Below are 16,648 nucleotides of genomic sequence, written 5' to 3'. Positions count from 1 at the left end.
AGTTCTCCTCTGCTGAGCATAGCAGCTTTGTATGCTTGGACTTGTAGTCCTCCATAGTGCAGCCTTGCATGCTGGGACTTGTAGGCCTCCTCTGTAGTACAGTGCAGCCTTGCATGCTGGGACTTGTAGTCCTCTGTAATGCAGTGCAGCCTTGCTTGCTGGGACTTGTAGTCCTCTTCTGTAGCGCAGTGCAGCTCTGCATGCTGGGACTTGTAGTCCTCTTCTGTAGTGCAGTGCAGCCTTACATGCTGGGAGGTGTGGTCCTCCTCAGTAGTACAGTGCATGCTGGGACTTGTAGTCCTCCTCTATAATGCAGTGCAGCCTTGCATACTGGGACTTGTAGTCCCCTTCTATAGTGCAGTGCAGCCTTGCATGCTGGGACCTGTGGCCCTCTATAGTGCAGAGTAGCGTTGCATGCTGGGACCTGTGGTCCTCCTCTGTAATCCAGTGGAGGCCTTGCATGCTGGGACACGTAGTCATCTATAGTGCAGTGCAGCCTTGCATGCTGGGACCTGTGGTCCTCTATAGTGCAGAGTAGCCTTGCATGCTGGGACCTGTGGTCCTCTATAGTGCAGAGTAGCCTTGCATGCTGGGACTTGTGGTCCTCCTTGGTAATGCAGTGCAGCCTTGCATGCTGGGACTTGTAGTCCTCTATAGTGCAGTGCTGCCTTGCATGCTGGGATTTGTGGCCCTCCTCTGTAGTACAGTGCGTGCTGGGACTTGTAGCCCTCCTCTGTAATGCATTGCAGCCTTGCATGCTGGGATATGTAGTCCTCTTATTTGGTGGGGTCTACACTGAAGATAGGGGGTCTGTACGGTAGGGAGGGGGGGTCTGTACTGTAAGGGGTCTGTGTAACATGCAGGGGGTCCAGAGCTGTGAGGGGCTGTGTAATGTAAAGGGATGCAGAGGTGCAGGGTGCTGTGTAATGTAAAGGGGTCCAGAGGTGCAGTTGTGGAGAGGGGGGGTACAAAGTAGTGACAAAAAGATATTGAAGGATGCAGAGGTATGCAGGGGGCAAAGTGAGGTGTTTTTACATTTTAAGGTGGGGGGGGGGGTGCCAGGCATAAGATCCGCCCCGGGTGCCAAATGCTCTAGGTACGCCCCTGTGGTCATGTAACCCTTTAGGAAATGTAATATAAATAATATAAACTATAACATTTATTGCCAAACCCAATTAGCTTAAAAACTGCAACCTGATCCATTAATAAAAGTTTGAAATATGGACAGTGAAAATTGATGAAAAAAGCACTACTAAACTGTAAAGCCCCATACACACTATCAGATTTTCTGCTGATTGTTTCCTTCAGATTTACCAAAACCATATAATATGAGGTCAAACCTTAGGAGTTTTTCAATTTGTATGCAATCAGGCAGGCCCTTGCACTACATGGTTTTGGTAAATCTGAAGACAAAAATCAGCAGAAAATCTGATAGTGTGTATGGGGCTTAAAGTGGTTGTAAACCCTTACAACACACTTTGACCTACAGGTAAGCCTAGATTAAGGCTTACCTGTAGGTCCAAGAAATATCTCCTAAACCTATACGGTTTAGGAGATATTTGCCCGAAGACAGGCACCGCTGTCTACGGAGCATGCGCCGTAGACAGTGGCGCGCAGGCGCACTGAGCGCGGCAATTTCAATGATGGAGCTGCCGCGCATGTCGGCTCCTGTGCGCATGCGCGGGAGTGACATCATCACGGCTTCGCCGAATGACAGCGGCGGAGCTGCGAGACCCCACCGAGAAGATGGATGCGCCGGACTACAGGGGACAGCGGTGACTTCGCTGGCTCCTGTGTCAGGTAAGTGACACATAATGGACTACTATGCGATGCATAGTAGTCCATTATGCTTTACCTTTCCAGGGAATCAAAGAGAAAGTAAACTCATCAGGGTTTACCTGCTCTTTAACGCTTTATTTGCATGGACGGCAGACTTTATCATCCTCTGAAAACATATCTGCGGTGGATAGCTTTTCAGACAACTGTTGATAGCTGTGTACTTGCCGGTTTTTGTTTTTTTCCTGATCCTCAAGAGGATTCTTTTCTACCCCAATGGGGATTTTACATGGAACTACCACCATGCTGCAACTGCAATACCAACTTTGGCACACAGTTGGGTCATGGTCCCGTTGACTTCAATGAAAATGTCTGACAGGTGGTGCCACCTGTCAGACTCAACATGCCAAGTTTAAATTGCCATGAATGAAAGCATTGTGGCTGGCAAAGGTCAACTCCCCCCTCCAGCTACCATGTAAATTTGGAGATGTCGGGAGGTGATTAAAACGCAGGTCAACCACCTGATATTACCACCCTTGCCACCAGTATGAACTAAGCCTTACATTTGAATTGGTCATTGTAGACTGTTGTAAGGGGGCAGGGGGCATTTTAGGAAATAGATGACTGAAACCCACAAAAAAAAAATAAAAGATGCGACCACTTCTTACATTGACTTTCTAAACTGCATGCTTATTCCAGCCCAGTGACTCAGGAACTATTGAAGCCAAAGAAAGCCAGGTCACCAGCATTTTTAGAAGGAAGTCAGAATTGGAAGCTCCCATATTTCTCTTAGTACAGGTAGACAGAATATTCTACAGCAGTATCTCAACAGTATCAACAGGTCACTTATTTTGGTCTATAGCATGTATAATGACATAACATTTTATACAGGACTGTATAAATAAAACAAAATATAGTTAATTGTTACAGGTCTTGCCTGCTCGATCATGTGGAATCTGAAATTCATTAGCAAAAAGCCACAATGTATAACTGGCCCAGGTCCAGTACTGCATTGCTGCTTCATTCATGTTCAATTACAGCTAGGTATATGTAATCCCATTATAAATGGACTTTTCTGCAGTGCCCAATGTCAAAATTGAATTAGTCATCAATCAGCAAGGACCATTATCAGTAAGCTCTCAGTCAAGGCATTCTTCCGGCTCTCATCATATATATATTGTATTTATCTGTTATACTCACAGACTGGTGTCCCGATCTCTCTGCTGCCTCCTCCGCTATGAATATATGGTCATTAATTCTTGGTTTAGTCAGACTGGTTTGGCAAGCCAAGCCTCTTAGTGTAAAGGGGTGGGTTCTTGTAGGATGCATGTATCAGAATTATAAACAGTAGTAGAACTCTCATTTAATAAGCATGCTTTTGCAAACTTGTTTATTTAACATTGGGTATGGGATTTCAACAGAAGAAATGTTATAAATACACCTAAGATCAGAAAAGGCTGTAAATCACACTACCTGCTCAAACGCCCTGAAGACTTCTATAATGGTGTTAATACAGTTAGGTTTTTTTTCATATACTCTCATGTTAGTTATACATTCTGTGAGACACAGATCAAAACTAATTCTAAATACAAATTGTAAGCTTTATGTAAATTGTCTTACAACATCAAAGTATTGTTCAACGGTGATGGAACTGTTGCCTTTGACCACCTCTATTAATACAAGGGTTATTATTACTGCCCAGTGCCCATAATTCTTATGTAGACAGCAGTGAAACCCATTTTTGGTTACACCTCAGTGTTTGGTAGGCCGTGGTCTGATCATAATCAAGCAATGATTCACATAGAGTCTAACTATGCTGTATGATTAAATTAAAGATTTTAAAAGCTTGTTCATGGATAGAAAACTGGCTAAAAGTCAGAATTCAGAGAGTAGTGGTAAATGATTCGAACTCTGAATGGTATAGGGTTATTAGTGGTGTATCCCAAGGTTCAGTGTTGGGACCCTTACTTTTTAATATCTTTATAAATGCTATAGGATCTGGGATTAAAAGTAAAATTTCTGTCTTTGCAGATGACACTAAGCTATGGAGTGGAATAACGTCCTTACAGGATGTCTCCAACTTACAAGCCGACCTCAATGCACTGTTTAATTGGGAAGCTATGTGGAAGATGAGGTTTAATGTTGATAAATGTAAAGTTATGCACTTGGGGGCTAAGAATATGCTTGCATCATACATACTAGGGGGAGTACAACTAGGGGAAGCAATGGTGGAGAAGGATCTCGATGCTCTGGTAGATCATAAGCTTAATAATGGCATGCAATGCCAAGTTGCGGTTTCCAAAGTGAGACCTTTCTTGTATTAAGAGAGGTATGGACTCCAGAGAGAGAGAGAGAGCGAGAGAGAGAGAAATCATTTTGCCCCTGTACAAATTATTAGTAAGACCTCATCTATGGGACAGCATAGTGGTTAAGTAGTTGGCATTTCTGCCTAGCATCAGTTCGAATCCCAACCATGGCACTACCTGCCTGAAATTTGCATGTTCTCCTGCATGGGTTTCCTCCAGGCACTCTGGTTTCCTCCCATACTCCAAAGACATATTGGTAGGCTAATTTACTGCTGTCTAAATTGGCCTTAGTATGCGTATATATGAATGTGGGTTAGGGACCTTAGATTGTAAGCTCCTTGGGGGCAGGGATTGATGTCAATGCACAATATATCTATGTAAAAGCACTTCATAAATTGATGGTGCTATTTACAGTAAGTACCTGTAATAAATAAATAAATCTAGAATATGTAGTTCAATTTTGGACATTGGTTCACAAAAGGGATATCGGGGAACTGCAAAGAAGGGCAACCAAACCGATAAAAGGCTTGGAGGAGCTCAACTATGAGGAAAGATTAGAGGAACTGAATTTATTTTCTCTTGAGAAGAGGAGATTAAGTGGGGATATGATCACCATGTATAAAAACATAAGTATTCCATATAGTGAACTTGGTGTTGAGTTATTCACTTTAAGGTTATTACAGAGGACAAGGGGGTACCCTTTACAGCTGGAGTAAATGGAGTAAAAGCGATGTAATCTTCAAATACCGAAAGGCTTTGCTACAGTACGAGAATGTGGAATAGACTACCCCCCTAGAGCTGGTTCTTAAAAAAAAAAAAAAAAATTGCCTGGATTCTTTTCATAGATACCCATAATATAACTGGATACTAATATTTATAGGTAAAGTTGATCTAGGGAACATCAGATTGCTTTATGGGGGAACAGGAAGGAGTTTCTGCCCTTGCTGAAGAAAATTGGATCATGCTTCCTTTGGGTTTTTTGCCTTTCTCTGGATCAACAGTGGGTATAGGATTGTATGATTGTTTTCCCTTCTATTGGTTAAGCTGGGTGGATTTGTGTCTTTTTTCAACCAGACTAACTATGTAGCTATTTAAAAGCAAAGTTGAAGCCACACCTGGGAATCATGCTATAAAAGAAACAAAGCTTTCCAATTTCCCTGTAAATCTACTTTAATACTTGAATAAAGTTGTCAGGCACTCATGTGAAAGGTTACGCTAGCGCTTATGCAATATTAGTGAGCCATTTTTAGTAAATGATCACATATAATATTAATTAAAGTTGCTTTGTCAAAGGTCCTTAAAAGGAAAGTGCCGAAAGCACTGTTCTTCACACAATAGTAACTCAATAGCACACAATAGCATTTTTCTCCCCTTCCCTCACTTTGTTTGCTGTAGACAGGGCTACGTGAGGCTGTTCTAAGTGCCCTAGGTGTATCTGAATGAAGAAACTATATTCTACAAGTGTTCTGGCTTGTGTTCCGGAAATATTTTAGTAAAACAAAAGCTATAATATGCTGTTTTTAACTGCTTTTTAAAAGATATAGATCACCCGTTAGGGAAAATAGAGATGTGTTAACTTTTCTGAACTTAAAAAAGTGCTTTCTTTTTTCAAATCTTTTATTTATTTCCAGAAACACAAAAAAAGAAAGGAAGGAAATACATATGTTCTAACAACAAATCAACTGTATCAAATAACCATCCTTCATCTTAATCATACCTTTCTAGATACCCCAACCTATATTACATAGTGACTATTTCAATTCCTTTAGCCGGACATCCCACCTTATCTCTCTATACATCAATGCTAATTCCATTGCTTTGAGCCATTACCAAAAATATTCCTGTGTCTCAAAACATTTTTTTCATATTCAATAAAATAAAATAAAAAAATAAATAGGGGGGGGGGGGGGGAATGGTGGTAGCAAGTGCGCTCCATTCCAATGCAAAAGTGCTCTATTATATCTAAATTTTTATTTAGCCCCCTCCATGTTACGTTTATTTAATCTACCCTATCCCTTTCAAATAGGGCCCTTCCCTTCCCTTAAGAAAAAATATACATATTTCAGGAGGTCCAAGTCCTATTATAACATTCTTTTTGATGACATTTGGTAAGGATTAATTCTTCCATTTTCTTAATTTCCTCTATCTTTTTAACCACTTGCTTACTGGGCACTTAAACCCCCCTCAGTCCCAGACCAATTTTCAGCTTTCAGCGCTGATGCACTTTGAATGACAATTGCGCGGGCATACAACACTGTACCCAAATGAAATTTTTATCATTTTTTTCCCACAAATAGAGCTTTCTTTTGGTGGTATTTAGTTACAGCTCAGAGTTTTATTTTTTGCTAAACAAACAAAAAAAGATGTAAAAATAAAAAATAAAAATCATGTTTAATAGTTTGTTATAAAATTTTGCAAACGGGTCATTTTTCTCCTTCATTGAAGTGCGCTGATTAGGCGGCACTGATAGGCTGCACTAGTGGGAACTGATGGGCTGCATTGGTGGGCACTGATAGGCTGCACTGGTGGGCACTGATAGGCATAGTTAAGGCGGCACTAATAGGCACAGATAAGGCGGCACCGATGAGCACAGATAAGGCGGCACTGATGGGCAAAGATGGGCACAGATGGGTGGCACGGATGGGTGGCACGGATGGGCACTGATAGGTACCACTGATAGATGGGACTGATGGGTGGCTCTGATAGGTGGCACTGCTGGGCACTGATGGGCGGCACTGCTGGGCACTGGTAGATGACACTGATGGGCACGGATAAGTGGCACTGGGGTGCAGCACCTTTGAGGCAGATTGTGGGCACTGCTGGGTGGCACTGCTGGGTGGCACTGTGGGTGGCACTGCTGGGTGGCACTGTGGGCACTGCTGGGTGGCAATGACGGGGGGCACTTACATTTTAAACATTTGGCACTGCAGGGGGCAGGTGGGACTGGCAGGGGGCAGGTGGGCACTAGCAGGGCTGGCCGTGATCGGGACTGATGTCCCGATCACGGCCACCGGGGATCGGCTTTTTTTTTTCTCCTCGTGCTGTCAGCGCGAGGAGGAATAATAGCCGATTACCGGCTCCGTTATATCACATGATCAGCTGTCATTGGCTGACAGCTGATCACGTGATAAGGGGTCGGGATCGACCCCTTGCACGGATCGGTGATCAGGCGAGTCTCATGGACTCGCTGATCACAGAGCACGCCGCGCTTGCCCCTCAGGGGGCGCGCAGGCTGCTCGTGCACGGGACGACGTCAATAGACGTCGTCCCGGCAAAGGAGATCCGCGCTGTAGCCGTCATTTGGCTATAGTGCGGATCTCAAGTGGTTAAACCACATACCTATAGAAGGCGCCTTTGTAGATTTCCAACATAAAGGGATGCACGCTTTTGCTGCATCGAGGAGGCGGCAAAGCACTGACTCTTTATACGTTTTATTAGGGATATTAGATGCATGAAGCAGAAACAACGCCGGGTCATTAGGGATTCTACTTTCTGTAAATTTTTGAATTGTTTGGTGGATCGTCTTCCAGTAATCTTCTAATTTTGGACATTGCCAGAAGACATGGAGAATTGTTCCCCTGTCTTCCTAGCATCTCCAGCATCGGTCAGAGAAAAAGGGATACATTTTTTGCAATTTTACTGCAGTTCGATACCACCTAGTGAACACTTTATAGTTTGTCTCCTGTTCTTCGTGCATATAGAAGATCCCTGTGTAAAATTAAGAATATTGTGCCGTTGACGTGCTGTAAACTTATATCCTATATTTATCTTCCATGCTCGAAGGCATGGGAGCTGATAATCCTCACCTGGTTTAATCAATAACTGATATGTGGCTGACAAGGCATGGGAGAGAGAACCCTCCTCTGTACAGTATGTCTCGTATCTGGTAAGGTTCTGTGAAACTGTCTGGTGAAGGTAATGAGCGAAACAAGTAAATCAATTGGACTGCTCTCCAATGGTCCAATTTGAAAAGACCTGTTGTATCCGTTAGCTCTAATATCGTTGGCCATTTGTGGTTAGTCAAAAAGTGCGATACCTGAAAGTGGCCATTTTTTTTCTCAGTAAATTAAATACTGGATTCTGAGTTCCTGGTAAAAATGCGGAATTCCCTAATATCGGAAACAAAGAAGAATGATTTGATATAAGTGAGTACTTAGTAAGTAATAATGAACATATTCGCACCGTCAATCCGATTGTATATCCGTCTTTATATCCTCTAACTTTGATAGATTACAACAAGGAGCCCTACTAAGTAAATTTTTACTTTGAGATTGTTCCAATCTTGGCCATAATTTAGTTCTTTGATGACAGTTCCAGTCAATCAACCTAGTCAAATGAATCGCCTGTTGGTATTTCCGTATATCAGGTATACCCAATCCACCATGGGTTTTAGGGTGTGAAAGTTGTTTTCTTTTCAATCTTGGACATTTGTGAGCCCAGATAAATACGGTAAACATTACTGCTACTTGGTCAAAGTATTTAAAAGTGCTTTCTACCAGTCTCTTGTACAACATCCATCATATACACTACTGGAACATGTACTATGGAGAAAAAACAGCCAAAAAGTAAGTGATCACAGGCCACTAAAATTATTAGAGTAGAAAAAATATGGCAATCAAAGTGGTATTAAACCCAAATGCAATCATTTTATCATCTTTTAGCTGATTAACATTATATTTAGACCAGAAATACTCCAGCTTAAAGTAGAACTTTAGTCAGTCTCCCTGGATCACTTCAGGCTGGCCCCTTCTGTAGGTATAGCTATGTAAAGCATTAAAAGTGTCTATACTGTTTAACTCTATCAGATCTGCGCTACAGCCGAATGACACAGATCTGCTTTGCTGGGAGTACGTCAATAGATGTCCTCCCCTTTGCACGCTCCCGGCGCATCCCCTGCAGGGCGCGCTGTGATCACGAGTCAATGACACTCGGGTGATCGCAGATCAGGTTCCAGCCCCTTACCATGTGACCAGCTGTCAGCCAATAACAGCTGAGCACGTGATGTAAACAGAAGATCGGTAATCAGATCTCCAGCTTCAGTGCAAGGGACATTGGTCCCGAAGAGGAATCTGTGCCCACCAATTCCACCTTCCAGTGCAACCTGCAGTGCCACCTGCCAGTGTCCACACAGTGCCATGAATGAGGGCATAAGTGCCAGCAATTAGTACCACCTATCAATGCCCACCAGTGGTGCCAGTGCCACCTAGCAGTGCTGCCTATCAGTGTCACCTATCAGTGCCGATCAGTGCCCATCTCTGCCACCCATCAGTGCCATCATTGCTACCTCTCAGTGCCAGCTATCAGTGCCTCCTATTAGTGCCCTTCAGTGCCACTTATCAATGCCCTTCAGTGCCACCCATCAGTGGCACCCATCAGTGCCCACCAGTGCCACCTCATCAGTGTCCACCAGTGCCGCCTATTAGTGCCCATCAGTGCCGCCTATTAGTGCCCATCAGTGCCACCTAATCAGTGCCCATCAATGCAGCCTATCAGTGCACATCAGTGCCACCTTATCAGTGCCCATCAATGAAGCCTATCGGTGCCCATCAGTTCAGCCTATCAGTGCCCAACAGTGCAGCCTCATCAGTGTACATAAATGAAGGAGACAAATTACCTGTTGCAAAATGTATCAACAAAATATAAAATGATTTTGTATTTTTTTTTTTCGCATTTTAGCCTTGTGCACGATTGGATGATAAAATCAGCAGAGCTTCCCTTCATTTCAGATCTACTCCTCAGATCTACAGTGACTGCACTTCCAAGTGCACTTTCAGTGCAGAGTGGATTTGCCTTTAGTAAATCAACCCCACTGTCTCACTATGCTCTGCACATGCTCAGTTGCTCTCCACTTTTAAGCATTTTAAGCATTTTTAGGCACTGCCAAGGGTGATCTGCTGACAACCTTATGCTGGACATACACTAGATGAAAAATAGGATGAAAATCTGTAATTTAGACACTTTGTTTGTATTTCAGCAGGTTAATGGGCACAAATCGTTAATCGGTTAAAATTGCAAGGTTAATGCAAAATATTAGTCTGTGAAAAAACAAATGGTTGCTACTGAAAAACATTTAACCCAGAATATTCGTACCAAAGAACGTTCACGTCAAAAGGTCACGCCAAATCGTACACACCACTGACTATATAATCTGCAACCTTGTCAATTGTGATATACCTATCTTGTAAAAAAAACTAGTACAACAGACCAAATATGCAATATTACAATTTTAAAGTAAAGAAATATTTTTACAAACTTTTTTGTGTTTTTTTTTCTTTTTATTACTAGCTTCCAAAAATGTTAAACATTATTGTCACATTTTACATAACATTATACATCCATACAAAGATTTTTAATTACCTATTAGACCCCATAAACGCTATTAGATTTTCTGCAGATTTTTGTCTTCAGATTTACCAAAACCATATAATATGAGGTCAAATCTTAAGAGTTTCAATTTGTATGCAATCAGGCAGACCCTTGCGCTACATGGTCTGTGCAAGACAAAATCCTGCAGAAAATCTAATAGTGTGTATGGGGGTCTTAAAGCGGAATCAAACCCTCTTATCCTTTACAGCCAAAGCAGCTGCTTCAGTTTGATGTGCAACTGCCATGATGCTGCACATGTGATCAGTTATGTCACCAATCATTTAATGTTTTGACAGCTTGGTTGAGCACACAAGCAAATGTGACACATAGTAATCCAGGCATTCCAGAAATGTAATGTTTTTTTAAACTGTTAAATCAATGGTTTTAGTTTTGCTTTATGATTTACTGATGTTCAGGGGCTCTGGGCTTCAGCAAAATGGCAGCCTCCAGCAAGAAGAAACAGAAGCAATGTTAGGTGCAATTTACAACACACTAATGTTGGTAGCATTATTATTAGAGGAGAGGAGAAAATGGGATATGGTGGTGTTTAAGCTGCCAACATCTTAAATACCGTATTTATCGGCGTATAACATCTTAAATACCATATGTATCGGCGTATAACACACGCTGGCGTATAACACGCACCCCAATTTAAGAGGGAAGTTTCAGGAAAAAATACTTTTTTGTGTGCCCATCTGCAGGGTGTTGGGTGCCCATCTGCAGCCTGTTGTGTGCCCATCTGCAGTCTGTTCTGCACTCATTTGCCCCCTCAATGCAGCTCACCATATTCCGGATGAAATTATCGAGTCATCATCTGTTTCCTCACTCTCAGTCGGTAGTCACATACACAGTCCCGCCTCCGCCATTGCCATTGGACCAGCTCCTGTGATAGACAAAACACTGGTCCAATGCCAGTGGCGGAGGTGAGACGGTGTGTCAGAGAAACAAGTGGAGAGGAGATGATAGCTCAGTGATTTCCGGCAGCACTCGTCCCCCTCCTTCACCTTCTAGGTACGCTGTCAGGGGAAAAAAGTGCATTATACACCGATAAATACGGTATACAAAGAATTGTACACGTGCACCGTAGTGCAAGTTTGGACCAGCCCCCTTGGACTTTTTAGAGAAAAGTTGTCATAGATGTAGTAGTTATAGTAAAAGGCAATATAATGCCACTTTTATTAAATACAAAGCGTAAAAAATGTAAACGTAGCCTATTAGGCGAGGTGATATAGAACACACAGTACATATATGGGAAATAATGATACATCAAACATAATGTTGAACCCAACAAAAAGCAAGTATGCCCTGTGCTGCTAGAGACAAACTGTGGTCAGTCAGTAGGGATTTCTTGCACATAGCCCAACATGTTTCGGGATAAACACTGTGTATTCCTTCATCAGGAGAACATTATAATTGGGTGACTTAAATTCTCTTTCTGAAATGTAAACATAATGACATAGTAATCACATTATAATACACAATGCGAATAAAACAGATAATGCTAAGGTATAAATTTGTAAGGTATTCATAGCCATTTAAATACTCACATGATGATCTACAATACAATGACAAGGAAACACAGGGGAAACAAAATCAAAGGGGAATTCCACAGTGACTGAGGTAATCCACAGAGCAGCAGGTGGATGGGTGTGGCTTCCTGGATGAGCATCTTGCAAACATCCATAAGAAAGGCCTTGTAGGCTACACCAGTAGGGAAGGTATTAGCGTCTAAGGCAAAAAAGGTGTTGGAAGGGCGTATTAACACATACTTCCTTACATTCGTCATAAACAAGCAAAAAATGTTTCATAGGAGTGAGGTAGAGGAGCAGAATATCATGTCCCACTAACACAAAGTACATTACCTTTCAACACAACAGTGAAGACATTCCACCACGGTGGCAGTGCTCAATCAGAGACATACCTGCCAGGTGTGTCTGCTTTATATGGGGAGTATCTCTCAGGGGGGGCTAATAGCCTGAGAGAAGGAGGTGCTGGATCCCTGACATCAAAAGTGCCGCCAATCGATTCTCTGACATGGAGGCACGTGGCGTAGCCCTGCCTGGTGGGGCGGGATGACATCATGCGTCAGAACCTCACCGGTGTAAGAATTCCCTAACAGTGAGCAAAAGACTCCACAGGGGGCACACACAGCGCCATCTGGTGGATCCACGGATCATGGCAGGCACAGTGGATAGAAACAAATCAAGAGACAAAACAAATGCAGACATGTTAGCAAGTAGAGACAAAAACAAAACAAAAGGGAAAGGGGATGACAAGCTGTTCTGACATGAAAGATAGCAGCCAGGGGTATGCAGTGACAAGAGAACAGATCTATAGACAGGGTTTATTATATAATTAACACAGGGGTCCTGGGTGGCTTAGGTGTAAAAACACAAGAGTGAATCTATAGACTAAGGATTTAAGATTTAATTAGCATCCCCCTGACACAAATCCGGGGAGAAAGGGCTTGAAATTAAATGCCTCATTAAGGCCTGGGGGAGAGGTGGCCTTAAGGTTAAAGATCCATCTGAGTTCACATTGTAATAACCACTTGTTGAGGTCGCCACCCCTGAGATTGGGGCGTGGACGACGCAGCGCGGGTGCATACTAGCTCATTATGCCTTTGTTTTGCAGGTGTAAGTTTTTTTTTTTTTTCAAAGTGGGTTTAAAACCACTTTAACATTTGCTCCTAACAGAAAATAATCTTAAGAACATTTGACCAGAAGAAGTAAAGAAGTAAAAACAAAGTTCAGGAATATTCCTTTACCCCATTGTCTTCCAAATCAATGTTCGCAATGTCAGCGACCTATGACTTCCTTTATGTGGACGTGGGGCAAAATGGCCGGATGTCGGATGGTGGAGTGTTCTCACGGACGGAATTCTACTGGCGTCTCCAGAGTGGCAGTCTGGGCTTGCCACCCCCAGAGGAGAATGTCGAAGAACTCCCGTTCGTATTCGTCGCGGATGAGCGTTTGCCCTAGCAAACCACCTGATGCGGCCTTTCCCGATGAGGACCCTCATCCCGGATCAGAGGATCTTTAATTTCCGGCAGGCCAGAGCCAGAAGAGCCGTGGAGAACACTTTTGGAATACTGGCCAGCTGGTTCCGCCTATTTTTGACGCCAATCCACATGGCGGAATATAAACTCCATCACATAGTGCTTGCCTGTGTTCTGCACAATTTCTTGAAAAGACATTTAGCTAACTATGTGGTCTGAGTTGGCCCAGATGCAGACTTGCCTGAAAATGACAATCTCACGGCCCTTGAAGCTGCTCATCCTGGCTTGCCCCCCCAAAGCGCCCGCGAGGTCAGAACCCAATACATGGAGTACTTTGTGGGTAGGGGGGCCATTGATATGCCAGACAATGTCTGAGAGGCATTTTTTTAATACATTTTTCTTTGAAACTCCAATAATCTTCGTTTTCATTTACTGTTTGGCTTGTTTTTAGGTGTCTCCTAGGTCTTTTTGCTTTTTTTTTGTTGGGCCTTTTTCTACAACAGTGCAAACCCAAGTTCTGAGCGAGATGAGGTGGCAGTCTCTTCTTCAGATAATCTTATTATGTTGTGGTTCTGCTACACACACACCTTCTTTTTGTTGCTAATGTATGTAGTGCATTACTGACAAAAATATTGCAAATTTTCAGCACCATGGCAGAAATATGTGGGGTCAGGAAAATTGCGTGATTGGGAAAATTTACACATCACTGTGTGTGTTATTTACTGAAACTGCACTTGGAGTGCAAAGTGGATTTGCCTTTAGTAAATAACACCCATTGTCACAGAAAACAACAACTTTACTCCAAATACTGCTTTTGCGCATTGAAAAAGGAAGCCACACATTTTTGATAATTTCACTTTTTAATCAAAGCACATTCACATGTGCGTTTAGAAAAGGGTTTTACAACAAACCAACATATTGGGTGTATCGAAAACATTATTTTCTGTAACTTTTTTGTAACTTGGCATTTTTGTGTAAACAGGCATGTATCAAAGCATAACATACAGAACACACAAACTTACAAAGTTCAAGTTTGAAACTCTCCCCAAAACATCAATGATGTTCTTCATTTTATGTTAAACATCATTGATGTTTTTCTGCATAATTTCTAAATCGCGATTGCACCCCATTATCTCCCCAATCAGGATCTGGGCACTTTCACTGGTAAAATGTGATTCTTCTTCCACATCACCTAAAAAAACAAAAATAAACACACCATGTATTATAAATATGACGACATACAGTGATTAGCTTACCGTAAGCTGTGGTCGCCGACACTCACCTGTTGTGGTGACAATTTGTCCAACTTCAACAATCTCTCTTTCCTCCTCCTGCTCCTCTGCTTCTGGTGTTGGAATTTCGCCTTCTTTGGGAGGTGTGGGGTTCCTGGTGTCCTCAGACTTCCCGAGTCTTCTCTCCCCTATGAGAATGTAAAAAAGGAATACTTAGCACACAGAGGGCAGAACTAGGAATATGAAACATTGCTTGGAAGCGTCGTCCAATTGTGTTTTTTGGCCGAGTTCAAAGGTGAGAACATTATTTTGGACACTTTCTAAAGCTGGAATACTTACCTGCAGTGTGAACAAATGTAGTGAAGTGTAAGTTGGGAAAACATCGTTTTGGGAGTGGGCTAACGAACGATGTTTAGTATGAACGATTGAACCCACGACCATGAAAGTGGCCATTTTAAACTGTACAACATTAGCAAGCAATAATAATAATATGAACACACGACAACTAGTTACTTTTTTGAAGAACATGCTTGATCCTTCTGTACTGATCGTGCTCCCTCAGTTTCAGGTCTGACCAGCATTTTTTCAGTTGATCCTTGGATCGTCGTACCCCAAAATTCTTCTGAAAACTCTTCACAACTTTAGTCATGATCTTGGCCTTTCTGATATTTGGGTTTGGGTAAGGTCCATACTTCCCATCATAGTCGGTCCTCTTCAATATATCCACCAGCTCCAACATCTCTCCAAAAGACATATTTGAGGCCTTAAATCTTCTCCTCCAGGATCGGACATTTCAGGCTCCGAGCTTTCCTTGCCCTCCTCCTCATTAGTGGAACTCTGATTGCGCACCTGCGTTCTCTCCGCCATGTGCTCTCCCCACTGCGCCGAAAGAGAAGGGGCGGGGAATAGTCTAGAAAGAATGTCAGGGGTGGGCGGAGTTTCACGCATGCGCACTGTATATAAAACGCAACACGCGTGTGACGTACGTACGATCTGTGAACAGAGTGAGGGGCTGAAGCGCCGATCATGCAAACAAAGGTACAATTTTTAACTTGGTACATCACTAGTCTATACTACTTCTATATAGGCCTATGTTGGGACAAGATTAGGAGGGTTTAGCATGGCATTATTATTATTAGGGTTTGTCTTGTGTTGTGTCTTGCAGACAAGATGGATCCCTTCAAAAACTTGAATTTTATGGGGCTATTCATTGATCTGCTCAGGGAGCTGCCCTGCCTGTGGCAGAAGAACAACCACTTTTATAATGATCTAAGAAAGAGGAAGGCAGAGCTGGAGAAACTTCTTGCTTTGGTGAAGATCATGGTCCCCATGGCAGACATGACCTATGTGAAGGGCAAAGTTGGTGCCCTGAGGTGTATATCTCTCAGGGAGCGAAAGATGCACCAGAATTCCCTGAGATCAGGAGATCCAGATGCCATTTATTACCCCAGGATGTTGTACTACGAGAGGCTGCATTTTATGGCAGACCAGAGGGAACCCACGCCACCACTCTCAAGTCTTCATTCAAGGCTTCCTTCACCCCCAGCTGAGGCTTCTGATGTCCAACCTGGGCCTTCCAGGCAGCAACATGTGGAGGGGCCCAGCTTGAGACAGATATAGCATTGTTGAACATATTTCTTGTCATACATTTAGTAAAGTTAACTAGATGTTATTATTGATCAGTAAGTTGTGATTTAACAAAGTGGTTTACATCTCAATAGACAGTGGTGACCAAAAATGATTGGTACAAGAATGAAAAATACTGGGCTCAGAATGATAGTCTGTTCTATTTGGTAACATTCAATTTGCAACAGTCATGAGCACAAAATTGTATGATTGATGAGCAAAAAACTAAAACTATGTCCCATTTTCATACACAGGAAGACCTCAGCCAGGGGGAGGCTGTGGCAAGTGGCAGCCGGGAGGTCGACCATCGCCCTCCTCCTCCTGCCACAACTACAGGAGCCTAG

At 42.8% G+C, this 16,648-nt stretch overlaps 1 protein-coding gene across 4 annotated transcripts in view; it reads right to left on the bottom strand.

Moving 5' to 3' along the window:
- The window catches only part of LOC143997381 (carbonic anhydrase 13-like), a 107,598-nt gene that overhangs the window by 55,904 nt on the left and 35,046 nt on the right, over positions 1-16,648 (bottom strand). The window contains exon 1 of one of the 4 annotated variants that reach the window (XM_077492966.1): positions 2,977-3,035. The exons of the other annotated variants lie outside the window; for them this stretch is intronic. The gene's annotated coding sequence lies outside the window, so the exon portion shown is untranslated. Of the gene's footprint in view, positions 1-2,976; positions 3,036-16,648 lie in introns of those variants that run through there. 4 annotated transcript variants of the gene reach the window in all.

Source organism: Lithobates pipiens, unplaced genomic scaffold, assembly GCF_037356315.1.
Source record: "Lithobates pipiens isolate NorthernLeopardFrog02 unplaced genomic scaffold, aLitPip1_a1.2 Scaffold_19, whole genome shotgun sequence".
Classification (NCBI taxonomy): Eukaryota; Metazoa; Chordata; class Amphibia; order Anura; family Ranidae; genus Lithobates; species Lithobates pipiens.
This window is presented reverse-complemented; position numbering and strand designations above follow the sequence as displayed.